At 26.9% G+C, this 15,146-nt stretch overlaps 1 long non-coding RNA gene across 1 annotated transcript; it reads left to right on the top strand.

Moving 5' to 3' along the window:
• Nucleotides 1-296: 296 nt before the first annotated feature.
• On the top strand, nt 297-11,558 carry LOC149056013 (uncharacterized). The gene is made up of 4 exons (XR_016191586.1): nt 297-921; nt 1,617-1,678; nt 2,940-3,041; nt 11,367-11,558. It is a non-coding gene; the product is annotated as an uncharacterized LOC149056013 (long non-coding RNA).
• Nucleotides 11,559-15,146: the final 3,588 nt, after the last annotated feature.

Below are 15,146 nucleotides of genomic sequence, written 5' to 3'. Positions count from 1 at the left end.
AACATTTAAAAAATATTTTAGACTTCAAGGATATATATATATAACAATTAACAACAATAATAAATTAATGTTATTGGTGCAAATTGAAGTAGGTACCTCCACTTACTATAATCACGCTTTAAATCGCCCTCATCCATATGGATATTATATTATAAATAAAAATACAATTATAATAAAATAATGAAAATAAAAATTCAATAATTATAGTTACTAGGTCACGTAGATATAGAGAATAAAAATGAATGAATTAGGTATTTATGCATAAAACAATATACACACAACCATCCCTAAATTTACTAAAATATTATAAATTATAATACCTATACAGATGTAAAGGATAAAGGTTTCAAGTCCCTACGGTTAATATTTTTTGTATTATACAACAAAATGTGTCAGTTTTTTTTTACTCTGTCGTAGTATTATACTAGCATTCATAACTGCAGTTGGCAGGTGTAAGAGTAAGACCCCTTTATTTTATAAATATGTCAAGTAGAACTTATAATGGTTAAAATTTGAAATTTCTGAGTACCTATATGACAAAATATGGTACTCTATATGACTATATGGACCATATATAGCTATCTCATCAGTGAATGCGCTAAATTTCTAAAATCTCTAAGACCTTTTAAGTATTTATAATTATAACTTACTTATATTATAATGATATACATATAAAGTATTAATCTATGGCAAAAAAACGATTAAGTGGCGAATATGATGCGATACAGCGTTAGTAACCACACAAACAGAAGTTTCAATATTTTTGTAAGTCTTTTTTATCTTTTTGTTGTGAATGGTCTAATATATTTTAAATACTTCGAAACCAGCAAACGTCGTAAATACCGAAGCGCGCAATGCATAAAAAAGACGAAGCAACTTTACAACAGCCCGGCGGTTGTCGAGTTATTTTTTACTCATTAAGTAAGTACGCCGCAATCTATTCAAAGAATATTCAAAATTATTTTTGTAAATAGTACCTATTATAAACAGTACACCCTTGCCCCAATTCAACAATTATTAAACATAGGTATTTTAAGTGTAGGTAGGTAAGTAAGTACATTTAATTATTACCAGGAAGTTTTCAGATTAATCCTCCCCCCCCCCAAAAAAAAAAAAAAATACGCTTAAACTACTTTACTTATGTAAATAAATCGAATACCTTACTCATGAAATATTGTAGATTTTATCATTTATAAACTTGTGGATTAGTTTGTATGGTTCAGTTTGGCATGCAATTTAAATAAATTTAAAAATACCTAATAGTTAAAACAAACCTAGATACCTATACATAATTTATAAATAATTTTAATTGTAAGTTATAAATTATTTCGGCATAATTGTTTTACCACACTTAATTATTTCAATGAAAAAGTTGTAAACGTGGACCTTTTTAATATAAAAGTTGTATTATAATATTATATATCTATGGATTTATCTTTATTGATTTAATATAATATAATCTGTGGCGATTTTAAATGTCGATGCATGCAGAAGTCACAGTTGATCAATGAATAATGATTCTAACAATTCAATTAGCTAACAAAGCAGATATGAACGAAAAACATATAGTGCATTCCGTATATATATTTTTCTTTCATAAATCACATTATTTCCAGACTTCAATTCAGTCAGCGTCAGTCACGGACTCCACTGAAGCCAAAAAGAATCGATATTTAAGGTAAGTTTGTTTTCATACTTATATTCTTTTGCGTTTTAAATTTATAAAAAAAATGGAGGTACATGTCGGTACCTACTCTTTAACAATAGGTAGCGATTTTCGCATTAATAAATAATTAATGATCATCACTAAATATTCATATTTTAAATTAATTTAAATTCAATATTTCTAAAATTTTCTTTTTACTTATATTATAAGTCTTTAAAAAAAAGTATTCAAAATGAATAAAGTAAGATGCACCGAGGGCACTGTAAAATAAAAGTTAAAAATTAGTATTATTTATTCAAATTATTAACATCTAGTGTGATTCTAATATTTAAACACCATACCTAGGTATTACTCAAAAATCAAATAAATAAATTTAAAAATTATTTTGGTTATTATACTTTGTCCACATTTCATTATTTTAAAGAAAATAACGGTATCTTTGATATAAAGTATTGCGTATTATAATATAATATGTCATTGGATTTATCTTAGTAATGTAAATATATGTGCGAGTAATATAACATAAATAAATATTTAATGTTAAAAAAATATGCTACCCACCCATATTTTATTCTTGAAATGCATGAAATTAAAAAGCCACAGTATTTTTCCGGCCGCCAGTCATATAGTATAATTATAATTATAAATTATTACCTATAGGTAAATTCTTGAATTAAATATTTCTGTTTAATGAATAGATTTAATATCTTTTATAACTGATAAGTCATAACTCATCATAACTTATATATGACACAATTTTTATTTTATAACAGGTAATTTTTTCTAAATCCAACGTTAGAAGTTATAGGATAGTTTCCTATTTAGTACAATATATATTTTATTGTTATATAAGGTATATAATAATTATATGTATATAACCTTGAAGGTAAAACAAAAAAAAGTTGGAATTATTAAATAGAATAATAAATAGGAATAATATTTATAAATTATTAAAATAAAATAAATTCATCAACTAATAAACAATTAAAATTACTCATTCTATTATTAAAATAAAAATGAACAGGTAGTTACCTGAATTCTAGTAGATAACTTACTTGTTGTGGCTAGTTAAGAAATATTATATTGGTATAAAAATAATACCTAAGGTCTTGAATAATATATTTAAAACATAAAATAACACATAATGTTTGGGTAAACAAGATAAAAATTAAACTTTAAACAGGTTATTTTAGTTATTTATTATCTGTAATAACTAAAAATGAATAGGCCATAACCTCATAACATATTAATGAAAATTTTATTGACATTTAAGAGATGGAATTTGTTAATGAAAATGTGCCAACTGCCAAGCTGTGTAGCCTGTGTGAATGTTTCGAAGATTAAGTTTTATAGCAGATATTGATTCAGTCATGGGGTAAGTAATTTTCTATTTTTCAGTAGATTATTATATTGTTAATTAATCAGGGGATACGCAATGTGTGCTATTTTTCAATCAATTTTTTGTAACCACTGGTATATTACTATTTCGGCTATCAATAAAGTCATGATAAAAATTAGGAAATTGGTCAGGTATAATTTTTTAATTTTTTAAAAAATAATTTCCTCAATGATATTTAAATATTTTCACCGATTATCAGGTACGATGACCTGTAGGTACCAGTAGCGAGGCTTGAGGTTTTTGGTCGGGGAGACACTGAAAAAAAATGGCACTAATATGCCTAGACTCCCCCCCTTTTTTTTCGTGCTTGAGCCCGGCAATTATGGACATTATCTATAACTTATAAGGTAAAAAATAAATGTTCAAAAACTAAAAACAAAATTGAATTATATTTAAAAACTTAAAATATATACTAAAGATAATATTAATTAATATTTAATATAACATAATATATTGTACATAAACATAATATATGCAATAAAATAAAACACTACAAGTTTACGATGGCGCGGCGTGAGTGTGACAATCGCAACGGCAACGTATTAAATAATAAATATTAAGGATTGAGGTAATTACGAACGGCGAGACATGTCTCATAGCGTACATAGTAAACCCCACTCTGATTGACAATCCCCTGTACCCGCGTCCCCATATTTGTGAGACGTTGCGTCGCAACGTCTCTTAGATATAATACCATATTTGGAATGACCCGTATCGCCAGCTCGTACGCACGGCCGTATCGCGCGCTTCTAATCTATTTTAAGAAATCCATAACTGTACAACACTACAACGAAAAACCGATTTTAACAATACTGAAACATATACATAATATATTTTATAATATAAAATAAAATTCACATTTTCTAATATTAAATAAAACAAAATAATTATTTGTTTGTCCCGTGTTCTAATTTCTAAGTGGGGAGACGTTGTCTCTTTGTCTCCTATGACGCTTCGCCACTGGTAGGTACTATAAATACTGGGTGTTTGAGAGTGGGGAGATAATATAGGGAGAGAGGGAGAGATAGAGTGATAAGGTGGTAATTAGACTAGGTGAGAGAGAGAGAGAGTGATTGTTGGGTGGGGGTAGAGATGGTGAGATGGAGTGGGAGATAGATAGATATAAATTGTGAGGGAGAGAGTGAAAGAGTGAGGGGGATTGAAGGTATAGGTAAGAGCTATGGGGGAGAGAAAGATAGATTGGATGAGATTAGGGAGAGAGTAAGGGAGAGAATGATAGGATGAGGGTAAGGTGGTTAGAGAGGGGGAGAGGGTTAGTTTAGGCGTGAGAAGGGGGAATAGTTAGGTAGAAAAGTTATGTTAACAATGACGAATACGTAGGAAAGGATCTTGAAATGCAAAGGTCACTCGACCCTTTGGCTGAAACTACCAAGTTAATAGGTTTACAACCTACGACTTATATTGGATAGAATAAAAAGAGAAGATTGGTTAGGCCGGATAAGAGGATGTCGGCGAATATTTTCTTTCTTTAATCCACGCACAATATAGCAAATTTTTCGTTCACAATAATGATAATTATTTTAATTATTTCTAAAGTTAGAGTGAAATGAATAGTAAGATTATTATCTAGAGCATATCGTATATGAAGGCTCAATTTTTAAGCAAGTTATCATGAGCATTTGAAATATACATAACTCACTTCAAAATGTATCCTATGAGAAGCTTTAGATAATTATCATATACCTACCTTTAAATTTTAAAAGAGGTAATTTCACTCTACTTTTAAAAATTATTATGATTATAGTGAACGTAAAATTTACCATGTTGTGCGTGGGCTAGAGAGAGAGAAAAGTAATGTACTGACGTCCTCTCAAGTGTTATTAAGTTGAAAAAGCTCTTGATTGTTGATTGTTTACATTATTACAGTCTAGTAAAAGATACTATTTAATGTATTCAAATACAGCAGTGATAAAATATTTTTTTGAAAAAATATTAATCATGTACTTTAAGTACAGTTAGTAATTTTTATTATATATTAAATATAAAGTGTTTTGTGCATCAACCACCCCCTAGATTAATAGGAAAAAAAAATTTCATCATGCTAATATTAATTTGAGAACTTCTAATTTAAAAAGTATTTGAATACTTTTATTTAAGTACATTACAAGACTGAACATTAACTGTGATAAATTTGAAATTAGGCATGATTGGGGGTACAAATAATAAGTAATAATTGTAGAGCGAAGACTTTTATGTACTTACTAAAAATCCATCAAATATATGCAGTTTAATATATCCTAAAAAAATGTATACATTCCTCTATTTATTATTACACTAAAAATTACCTCATTAAATTTGTATGTACATATCATATATGATTTTATTACATACATTTTAAAATATGCTGTACCAGTAATAAGTGAGACATATTGGTAAATGGTAACAGTCAGTTAGAAATTAATAAATTCAATTCAATACATTGTTTAACTAAAATTAATGATGATATTCTTGAATGGTTTAACATGACATATAGTAGACATACAATTATGGAAAATAAAGATTCGTAATAGTAATTTGTACAAGTAAAAGAAAAACAACTTTTCAATGGAATTGAGAACTATAAGAATGACGTTATACGAGACCGATATACCTACTTCTACTACCAGTTAAATAAATTAATCTAAATCTCTAATAATGAAAGAAATAAAATTTGGCCACAGGTAATTTTTTTGAGAAATACGGTCTGTCTTTAAAATATTTAATTTTAGCCGCGAGTTATAGGAAACTATACTAGGTAATAGTTTTAGTCGTATACTGTTTTTATGATCCAAATTGATGTGTTAAATTTAAGGTTAGGTTAGAACATTTTTTTTAAAATTATTGTTGCCATGTAAATATATTTACCACTCATTTAATATTTTGAGTGACATACGAATTGTAATTATTATCTAAATAAACAAAAACATACTTGAACTTGATGAAAAATAGACGTACAAGTACTTTTTGTATTATATATGTTTATACAGTAAATTTGGGGCCTGGTGTGGTACGGTGGTTGGCCGAAGTCACTTTTTCTTAAGTCAACGCATCGATCGGCGTCGCTAGCTCCCGGATGGGCGACCATCTGGTTTCTTAGTGACGAATCCTCGTCCTATTTACATGTGTGTCAAACCAAAAAGGAAGACCAATATGCAGTTGATACTTTGAAAAAAAATTTGCATCTGGCAAATATGCACAGAATAGTCGTAAGAATTCCAAAAATAATATTTCTATTTAAACTTAAATAGATCGGTTGACAAAAAGTGTAATTTGGCCGTGGTGTGGAGTGGACAAGCATCGCTTGGCGTCACTAGCTCCTGGATGGGTGACCACCTGGGTTCTTAGAGACGAATCCTTGCCACACATACACACATGTTTCTAAACAACCCATAATTACCTACAAAATGCTAATGGCCATAGTTGCTGATACTTATTTTAAACAAAATGTGTATTGTATGCGACAGAACAATTATTACGAATCCAATTGTACATTGTTTAAGTCTATAATACATTATAGTTCGTAGTATAACATTTAAAAAATAATAATTAACAATGAGTATGTAATTTTAGATATTTCAGATGGTTAAACTTTGATCTGGACATTTTATCTTTATCACATGTAAACACATCAATATATCATAAAAGTAAACAGACGCTGAGGGGAAAACATTAAAAATATAAAAAATTGTAATAATTCCACTTCAGCAGTGGTCGGTTTACTAGGTCCCATATAAAAATAAAATATAATTATCATGATGCATCATGATGGTGTTAAAAATAAAAAAAATAATTATTATAAACCATTTATATTCTTATACTTCAAAGTTATTTTGCTTTAAAGAGTACATCTTACATTTCCAAGTATTTAGTTTTTCTTACAAGCGTGAAACATAAAAATGAATGTTCAACAGCTATCAAAAAAATTATTAATTTTAAAATAATAGTAATAGGTCAATTCATCCCATAAGATTTATAAGTCGGATATAAAACATATATAAATACATCATTAATACTTATTTGTTATTACATTTACAATTTATGTTTAATTAGTATTCATACTACCAAGTTTTGATCACAGTTATTGTGCCAACCTTAGATCATATACTATAGATGTGATGACAGTATTCCAATCTCTACATAAGATATTCATAGTTTATATTATAAGTTTAAAATTGTTTACGTGGACGAAATTTGCGTGGATAACTCGGTAAACATCCAGCCAGTACTAATGTACAAGCACGAAAGCAACCCGTTTAAACTTTCCTCAACCAAACACAGGTTGCTGTGACAAAAAGGGATACTTACCACTATACTACCGAGGCGTAATGGCTATATCCATAATGTATGATCTAAGTTTTAAGAGGTTAACAGTCAATTGGACAACTTGATTAGCAAACACTTATATCGGAGACCAACTAAGGATCTTTTTATTCAAGGTGTCAAAGTTAACCATCCGTTTGTCTCGCGTAACCCAAGTACTATTTATTGTTGTACGATAATTCAGATTGATACTTTTAACTATTATTAAACCCAGTGCCGTAGTCAGCCTCTCAAGAGGGATATTGGGTGTATAGTACTGTATACACTTTCCCCTCTCCAAATCCTAACCCTGGCTACGGCACTGCCTTCCCCGCGTGATAAGCTGATGGTTAATAAAGTCATAAGAAGGTTAGGTTAGGTACCTATATAAACTTAGGTAAGTTAAAGCAAAGGTGATGATAGACAAATATCATCACTGGTAGTGAACTAGTGACATTGCAATGATCTTTTCCTACTAACTATCAAGGTATACGACATTTTAATCATAACAATGAAAGAAAATATTTAAAATTTGTAGAGGAAATATAATTTTTTTTTTTACTAATATATTTGTTTTTTTTTATTATTAATTGTAACTTTATTATTCATACATTTTTTTTCAATTAAAATGAATATCAATTACCGTAATAATTAACATGGTTTAAAAGCCATAATAGTGTTATACCAGTATTTCCTACATCTAACCATTATTGTCAATAATAATAAATAATGAACCTCTGATTCTGCGCATACACACTCTTTCTCATTTATTTTTTTTTATTTTTGATGCTAGTTGATATTTGTGTACACGATTTTTAAACTTTCAAAATCACCTGCCTATTCTAAATAATCAATTTATCCTGATATTATTTTTATTTATAGTTTTTTTCTATTATTTCTATTTAAGGTTACACACTACAGTATTCAGTGTTTATACATACTTTTTAATTTTTACAAAATTTTTTTTTGCATCTTGAAATGCTTTTGCCTACGGGCACAAATATCCATTTCATTTTTTTTTTTAATTTTAAACTTTTTGTTAATTTTGTTCTTCACAATTTTCAAACTCTCTAAAGAATTAATATATTATCCTGATTAAAAAATGCTTATTAGTTTTTTCTTTTTACTTTATATTTACATTGCATGCTGGAGTGATTAATGTTTTTTCATATATAAAAATATTTAAAAAAATTTTTTATTTGCTTCTTGAAATGCTTTTGCCTGCGGGCGCTAACAGCCTCTTTCTCATTTTTTTTTTCGTTTTTGATATTGGTTGATTTTTGTGTACATAATTATTAAACTTTCTAAATAATCTATAGAATATCTAGATTTTGAAATGCTTATTAGTTTTTTTAATAAATTCACATTGCATAGGTACTGCAGTCTGCAATGTGCTTTCAATCTCAATAATATTTTTAATTTTTTTATTTACTTATTGAAATTCTTTTGCCTGCAAGCGCCAACACCCTCTTTCTCATTTTTCTTATGATTTTTGATTTTAGTTGATTTTTGTGTCTTAATAATATTTTTAAAATTTTTTATTTGCTTCTTGAAATGCTATTGCCTGCGGGCGCCAATACCCTCTTTCTCATTTTTTTTTCATTTATGATTAGAGTTGATTTTTGTGTCTTAATAATATTTTTTATTTGCTTCTTGAAATGCTATTGCCTGCGGGCGCCAATACCCTCTTTCTCATTTTTTTTTCATTTATGATTAGAGTTGATTTTTGTGTCTTAATAATATTTTTTATTTGCTTCTTGAAATGCTTTTGCCGGCGGGCGCCTACCCCCTCTTTCTCATTTTTTTTTTCATTTTTGATTTTAGTTGATTTTTCTGTACACAATTATTAAACTTTCTAAATCAACTGACTATTCTAGACAATCAAATTATCTTGATATTAATGTTCTTAATAGTAATTTTGTTTCTTCTTAAATTCATATTGCATACTGCAGTCTTTAGTGTGTTTTCAATGTGCATAATATATTTAAAATTTTTTATTTGCTTCTTGAAATGCTATTGCCTGCGGGCGCCAATACCCTCTTTCTCATTTTATTTTTATTTTTGTTGATTTTTGTATCTCAATAATATTTAAAAAATTTTTTATTTGCTTCTTTAAATGCTTTTGCCTGCAGGCGCAAACACCCTCTTTCTCATTTTTCTTTCATTTATGATTAGAGTTGATTTTTGTGTCTTAATAATATTTTTTATTTGCTTCTTGAAATGCTATTGCCTGCGGGCGCCAATACCCTCTTTCTCATTTTTTTTATTTTTGTTGATTTTTGTATCTCAATAATATTTAAAAAATTTTTTATTTGCTTCTTTAAATGCTTTTGCCTGCAGGCGCAAACACCCTCTTTCTCATTTTTCTTTTGATTTTTGATTTTATTTTATTTTTGTGTCTTAATAAAATTTTTAAAATTTTTTATTTGCTTCTTGAAATGCTTTTGCCGGCGGGCGCCTACCCCCTCTTTCTCATTTTTTTTTTCATTTTTGAGTTTAGTTGATTTTTCTGTACACAATTATTAAACTTTCTAAATAATCTATAAAATATCTAGATTTTGAAATGCTTATTATTTTTTTTTAATAAATTCACATTGCATAGGTACTGCAGTCTGCAATGTGCTTTCAATTTCAATAATATTTTTAAATTTTTTTTTTTAATTCTTGAAATGCATTTGCCTACGGGCGCCAACACCCTCTTTCTCATTTTTCTTTTGATTTTTGATTTTAGTTGATTTTTGTGTCTTAATAATATTTTTAAAATTTTTTATTTGCTTCTTGAAATGCTTTTGCCTGCGGGCGCCAACAGCCTCTTTCTCATTTTTTTTTTCGTTTTTGATATTGGTTGATTTTTGTGTACATAATTATTAAACTTTCTAAATAATCTATAGAATATCTAGATTTTGAAATGCTTATTAGTTTTTTTAATAAATTCACATTGCATAGGTACTGCAGTCTGCAATGTGCTTTCAATCTCAATAATATTTTAAATTTTTTTTATTTACTTATTGAAATTCTTTTGCCTGCAAGCGCCAACACCCTCTTTCTCATTTTTCTTATGATTTTTGATTTTAGTTGATTTTTCTGTACACAATTATTAAGCTAATGCATTACATTTGCCTGCGGGCTCTTTTACACCCCTTTTCATTTTTTTTATTAATGTAACCATTTTTACTTTTTGTGTATACATTTTTTTTTTTGCTTCTTGAAATGCATTTGCTGGCGGGCTCTATTACACCCCTTCTCATTTTTTTTTTTTTTATTAGTTTTACCATTTTTACTTTTTGAGTAGGTATACAAAATTTTTTTTTGCTTCTTGTAACGTATTTGCTTACGGATGCCAATACCCTAATTCCAATTTTTTTTCCATAATTAAATTCTGGTTGAATTTGTGTATATAATTTTCAATGTTTCAGAATTCCATGTGGATTCTAAATTATCAATTTATTCTGATATTAATTTGCTTACTAGTTTTTTTTTTTTGTATTTGATTTTATTGACATTGCCTACATACTGCAGTCTTTAGTGTGTTTATCCTACTGTATAATTTTTTTAAATATTTTTTTTGCCTCTTGAAATGCATTTGCCTGCGGGCTTCAATACACTCATTCCAAATTTCTTTTCATAAGTATTCTTTAGGTAATTTGTATTTACACAATTTTTTTACTTTCATAACCATTTGCTTTCTATATTATTATTTATTATTCTGTCCTGATTTTCTTATAATGATAGTATATATACTGCAGTCTTTTTTGTCCATTCCTAACCTACCGTTTAAATTTTTCTAATTTTTTTTTATTCTTCTCTAAATACATTTGCCTTGGGTGCCAGGTAAATCGTGCTTATTTGTTTTTCATAATTTAATTAGTTGATTTTTGTGTACACAATTTTTAAGCATTTATTATAACATATGCCTTCTAAATAATCTATCTTTTCTACTTCTCATATATATATTTTTTAAATGTTTTAAAAGTAACTCATTTTTTCATTTTTTTATTTTAGATTTTGTTAAGCTGATGTTCTTTCGACGTTTATTGTATGATGAACTTATTATTATAAATGGTTTATATGTTTAGAATGCGTAGTTTAATATTGCAGTTTGTACCGTGTGTTTATATATTTAGTTTATTTTTTTTTTTGTTCTTATAGAAAATGCATTTCAATTTTATTATTATTGATCATATAAACTTTGCAGCTATGGCTATTAGTAATTTTTTTTATTATTTCAATTATTATATTATAATGTCTGAATGGTACTATATACGTGTTATATTTAATAGGCGAATAATGCTTCTTATGGAATATAGTTAAATTTAAATAAGTAAAATGCTGTAGTTTATAGCTTTCAAAAATAAAACTTTTTTCAAAAATATAAAACGAATAAGTTCTATTTTGTATTAAATTAATAAAATCTAAGAACCTAAGTATTATTTAACTGCCATAAAAGTATTATAAAATAAAGAACTTTTGGCTTGGAATTTTAAGCAACGTTTTTCTAAATTGTTCTTACTGGAGTCAAAAAAATGTAAAATTCGATCACAATTTTTTTTTTTAATATTTAATATTTATACGAAAAAAAAATGATATGTAAGTACTAAGTAGTTGATATAGTTCTTTTATTGAAATTATAAAAATATATAATATTATAAGTTTCCTCAATCACTTACTGACTATTGTTTGCTATTATCGTTTTTATTATACCTATATAAGTACTATATGCATTTGATTTATGATATTTATAAATATTTAAAACTTTTCTAAGTAATTTTTAACAGTTTGCTCCATTAATATAATATAGATCGATACTGATCTACAATTTTTTCGGATAAAATTACAGTTCAAAGTTTGAACTGCTTTAATCTATTGATAATAATAATAAATATAATATAAACTTTCGTTGGTCATAAAAATCGTGTTATACCTCTAGACGACTTGTCATATAATTTAAATTTTAAGTTTTAAATATAAGTATTATACTAATATAGTAAAACAATATTATATTCAATGATGATTATCAATTTAGAGGTGTTGCCCCGGTTAATCAGCCTATAGTTCCAATTAAATATATAATATCTTTAATATTGGTACCAGAATATCCTCCAGGCACTTCTTATAGACACGAGGTGAAAAATTTGGTATTTCTGTTAATTCCACTGGACTGAAACGTGCTCAACTGTAGATTATCCGTAGAGCATATTATCATGTTCTATACATTATTATTATAATCATACTGGGCCACAATCAATGTCATCTCAAAAAATTTGAAACGTGCACGTTTGCAACATGATAGGTATATAACATATATATTAAGGTTCACGTGGGAATAGAGCGTAGGACGTGGCCCATGATTACTATGGTTACCATCCATGTAATAATATGTTTTCTGTATAATATAGTAACCCGGTAGTCACAAAATTTGATATCGCGCAAAAATAAATATCAAAATAAGTACGCGAGTGCAATATATAATATGTTTTTCTTATGATATTTATATAATGTACCTACTGCACGCTGCATAAGAGCATAATTTTATACTGTATGAGTAGTTATATAACAATAATATCTTACTATGTTGCAGGTACGTACTTGAAATCAGTATTTTAAGGCATAAAATTGGTAACATATGTTACGCCAGAGAATCGTTTTGGCATGGATTCCTAGTTGTATTTTATTAACGCGTCAGGTACTCAGGTGTTTTCCCCCTTACTCTGCAGATTAATTCTTACATAGTTTTTGACATTAAACGATATTTACCAACATAGTTTAGTCTTATGTTTGAAGATAGATAACACACGATTTTGACGTAAAATCAAATAAATGGGAAAAAATCGTTGACGTATTATTATTTTTTTTACTTGCCTAAAAGTAGGTTAGGTAAACTAAAAGTAGAGTAGGATTATTTAGTTAATATACTGGTACCAAAATATATTTTTAGAGGATAAAGAGATGTAAATAAAAAGTAAAATGCTTTTTAAATAATTTTATATCAAAAATCGTAAATACTTCAGCGAGCTTTGATGAAATAATATGATTTTTATAATCTCTTCTAACCATCTATGTGTATGTGGTATACTGTATTATGCATGGATCATTGTGTAAATAAGCATTCAAAAAGTAGATTAAGTGGAAGCTAGTTTAAAACGTTAGTTTGTATGATCAAGTAAGATGCTTTTTTTTGTGTTTTGTAAAATTACAGTTTTATTTTGTGAACAGTTTTTTTTATAAATACAATGGAAGTAATAATATTCAATAAATTTATTATTTTTCAAGTAATCCACAATATGAATAAAAAATTAAGCCTTATACCTACATTTCTTACAACTTGAAAATTGAAATAAAATGAACTAATGTTTAAAAGTAAATACTAATGATTACACAAATATGTACTTTCTGTAAGTATTGCGAATATAGGAAACAAATTTTTTGGCTTAGTTTAACAATGAAATTATGAACATTTAAATGAATATACATAAAATATAATATAGTCATAATGTTTGTTTTAGTTTGATAAAAATAACTTAATGACAATATTTTTAAACGTTTTTGAATTATTCCTGTCGAATTAAATTAATAATTTATTATTTTATTTTATTTTATACAAATTATTAATCGTCTATAGGTATTTTAAAGTTCTACGTCGTAATGAAGATTAATATTTTAAAACCTCAAACCTGTATCATACGTCACTATACCTATACATTATGCAGCAAAGTATGAATGCATACAGTGTTGGTATCTACTATCTATATTATTATATTTTATTAGTTATTATTATACAATGGTAATTTATAATATTTTTAAGATTTAAGAAAGATTTATATATTTATAATTAAAGACCAGATTTTGGATGAAATGCATGTTGCTATATACAACATCATATACATGCAGTAAATGAGTTTCCACATTACTTGACAGATTATATATCAAAATTTTATACTGCTTATCTTTGAATATTCTTACGTTAGTGCATTTTCTACATAGTTTTTTTCATATGTTAACAAAAAACCCGTTCAAATATACCTAACGATCCAAAAAGGTATTGAGCAAATTATCTTACTTACATTAGAGCAATTTTTTTATGTATCGTTGAAAGTATCAAAAAGCTTGAAACCTCTAATTTGTCCATTGTAAGCTCACTAGACTCGTTAAAAATGTTATAACAATAGAAAACTCTATCAATGAATTTCTTACTAGTGCAAATAGTACAATAATTAAAACAAAATGTAAAAACTTTTGTGTAATAATTAATGGATTAATAGTTTTAAAAGAAATTTCAAACATACTTCAAGGTGCTAATTTCAATGATTTATTTGTTCCAAATTATTCATCGGATATAATAGCCAATTTTAAATATGTTCCGAAATCAGTATTGATGTTAAACGTAGTTTTTCATCTCCCAAGTACATTATTTCAGATCTCCGTCATAATTGTTTGTACTTTTTTCTTATTTATGTCACCAATGTATCTACTATTTAATTTTAATACAATTTACCTTACAATGTATTGATGATTATAAACTAAATTATTATTAAACAAATTACATTTTTGAATTGTATATTTACTATATTATACCTACGTCCTACATCTTATTTTTTGTTTATGAAAATTTTAATAAAATGAATAAATAATTATCACTGCACAAAATTAAAATTAAATGTAAAATATAATAAAAATTGAAATTTATTTTTGTATGTTTTTTTTTTTCATATTTTGACTTTTTTTGTGCATATTTTACAATTTAAAATGCATATAAATCTGATCTTTACTTATAATCTTTACTTA

The sequence above is a fragment of the Diuraphis noxia genome, unplaced genomic scaffold (genome assembly GCF_037042655.1).
Source record: "Diuraphis noxia isolate RWA-SAM2 unplaced genomic scaffold, SU_Dnox_SAM2 contig0004, whole genome shotgun sequence".
In the NCBI taxonomy this organism is placed as follows: Eukaryota; Metazoa; Arthropoda; class Insecta; order Hemiptera; family Aphididae; genus Diuraphis; species Diuraphis noxia.
This window is presented reverse-complemented; position numbering and strand designations above follow the sequence as displayed.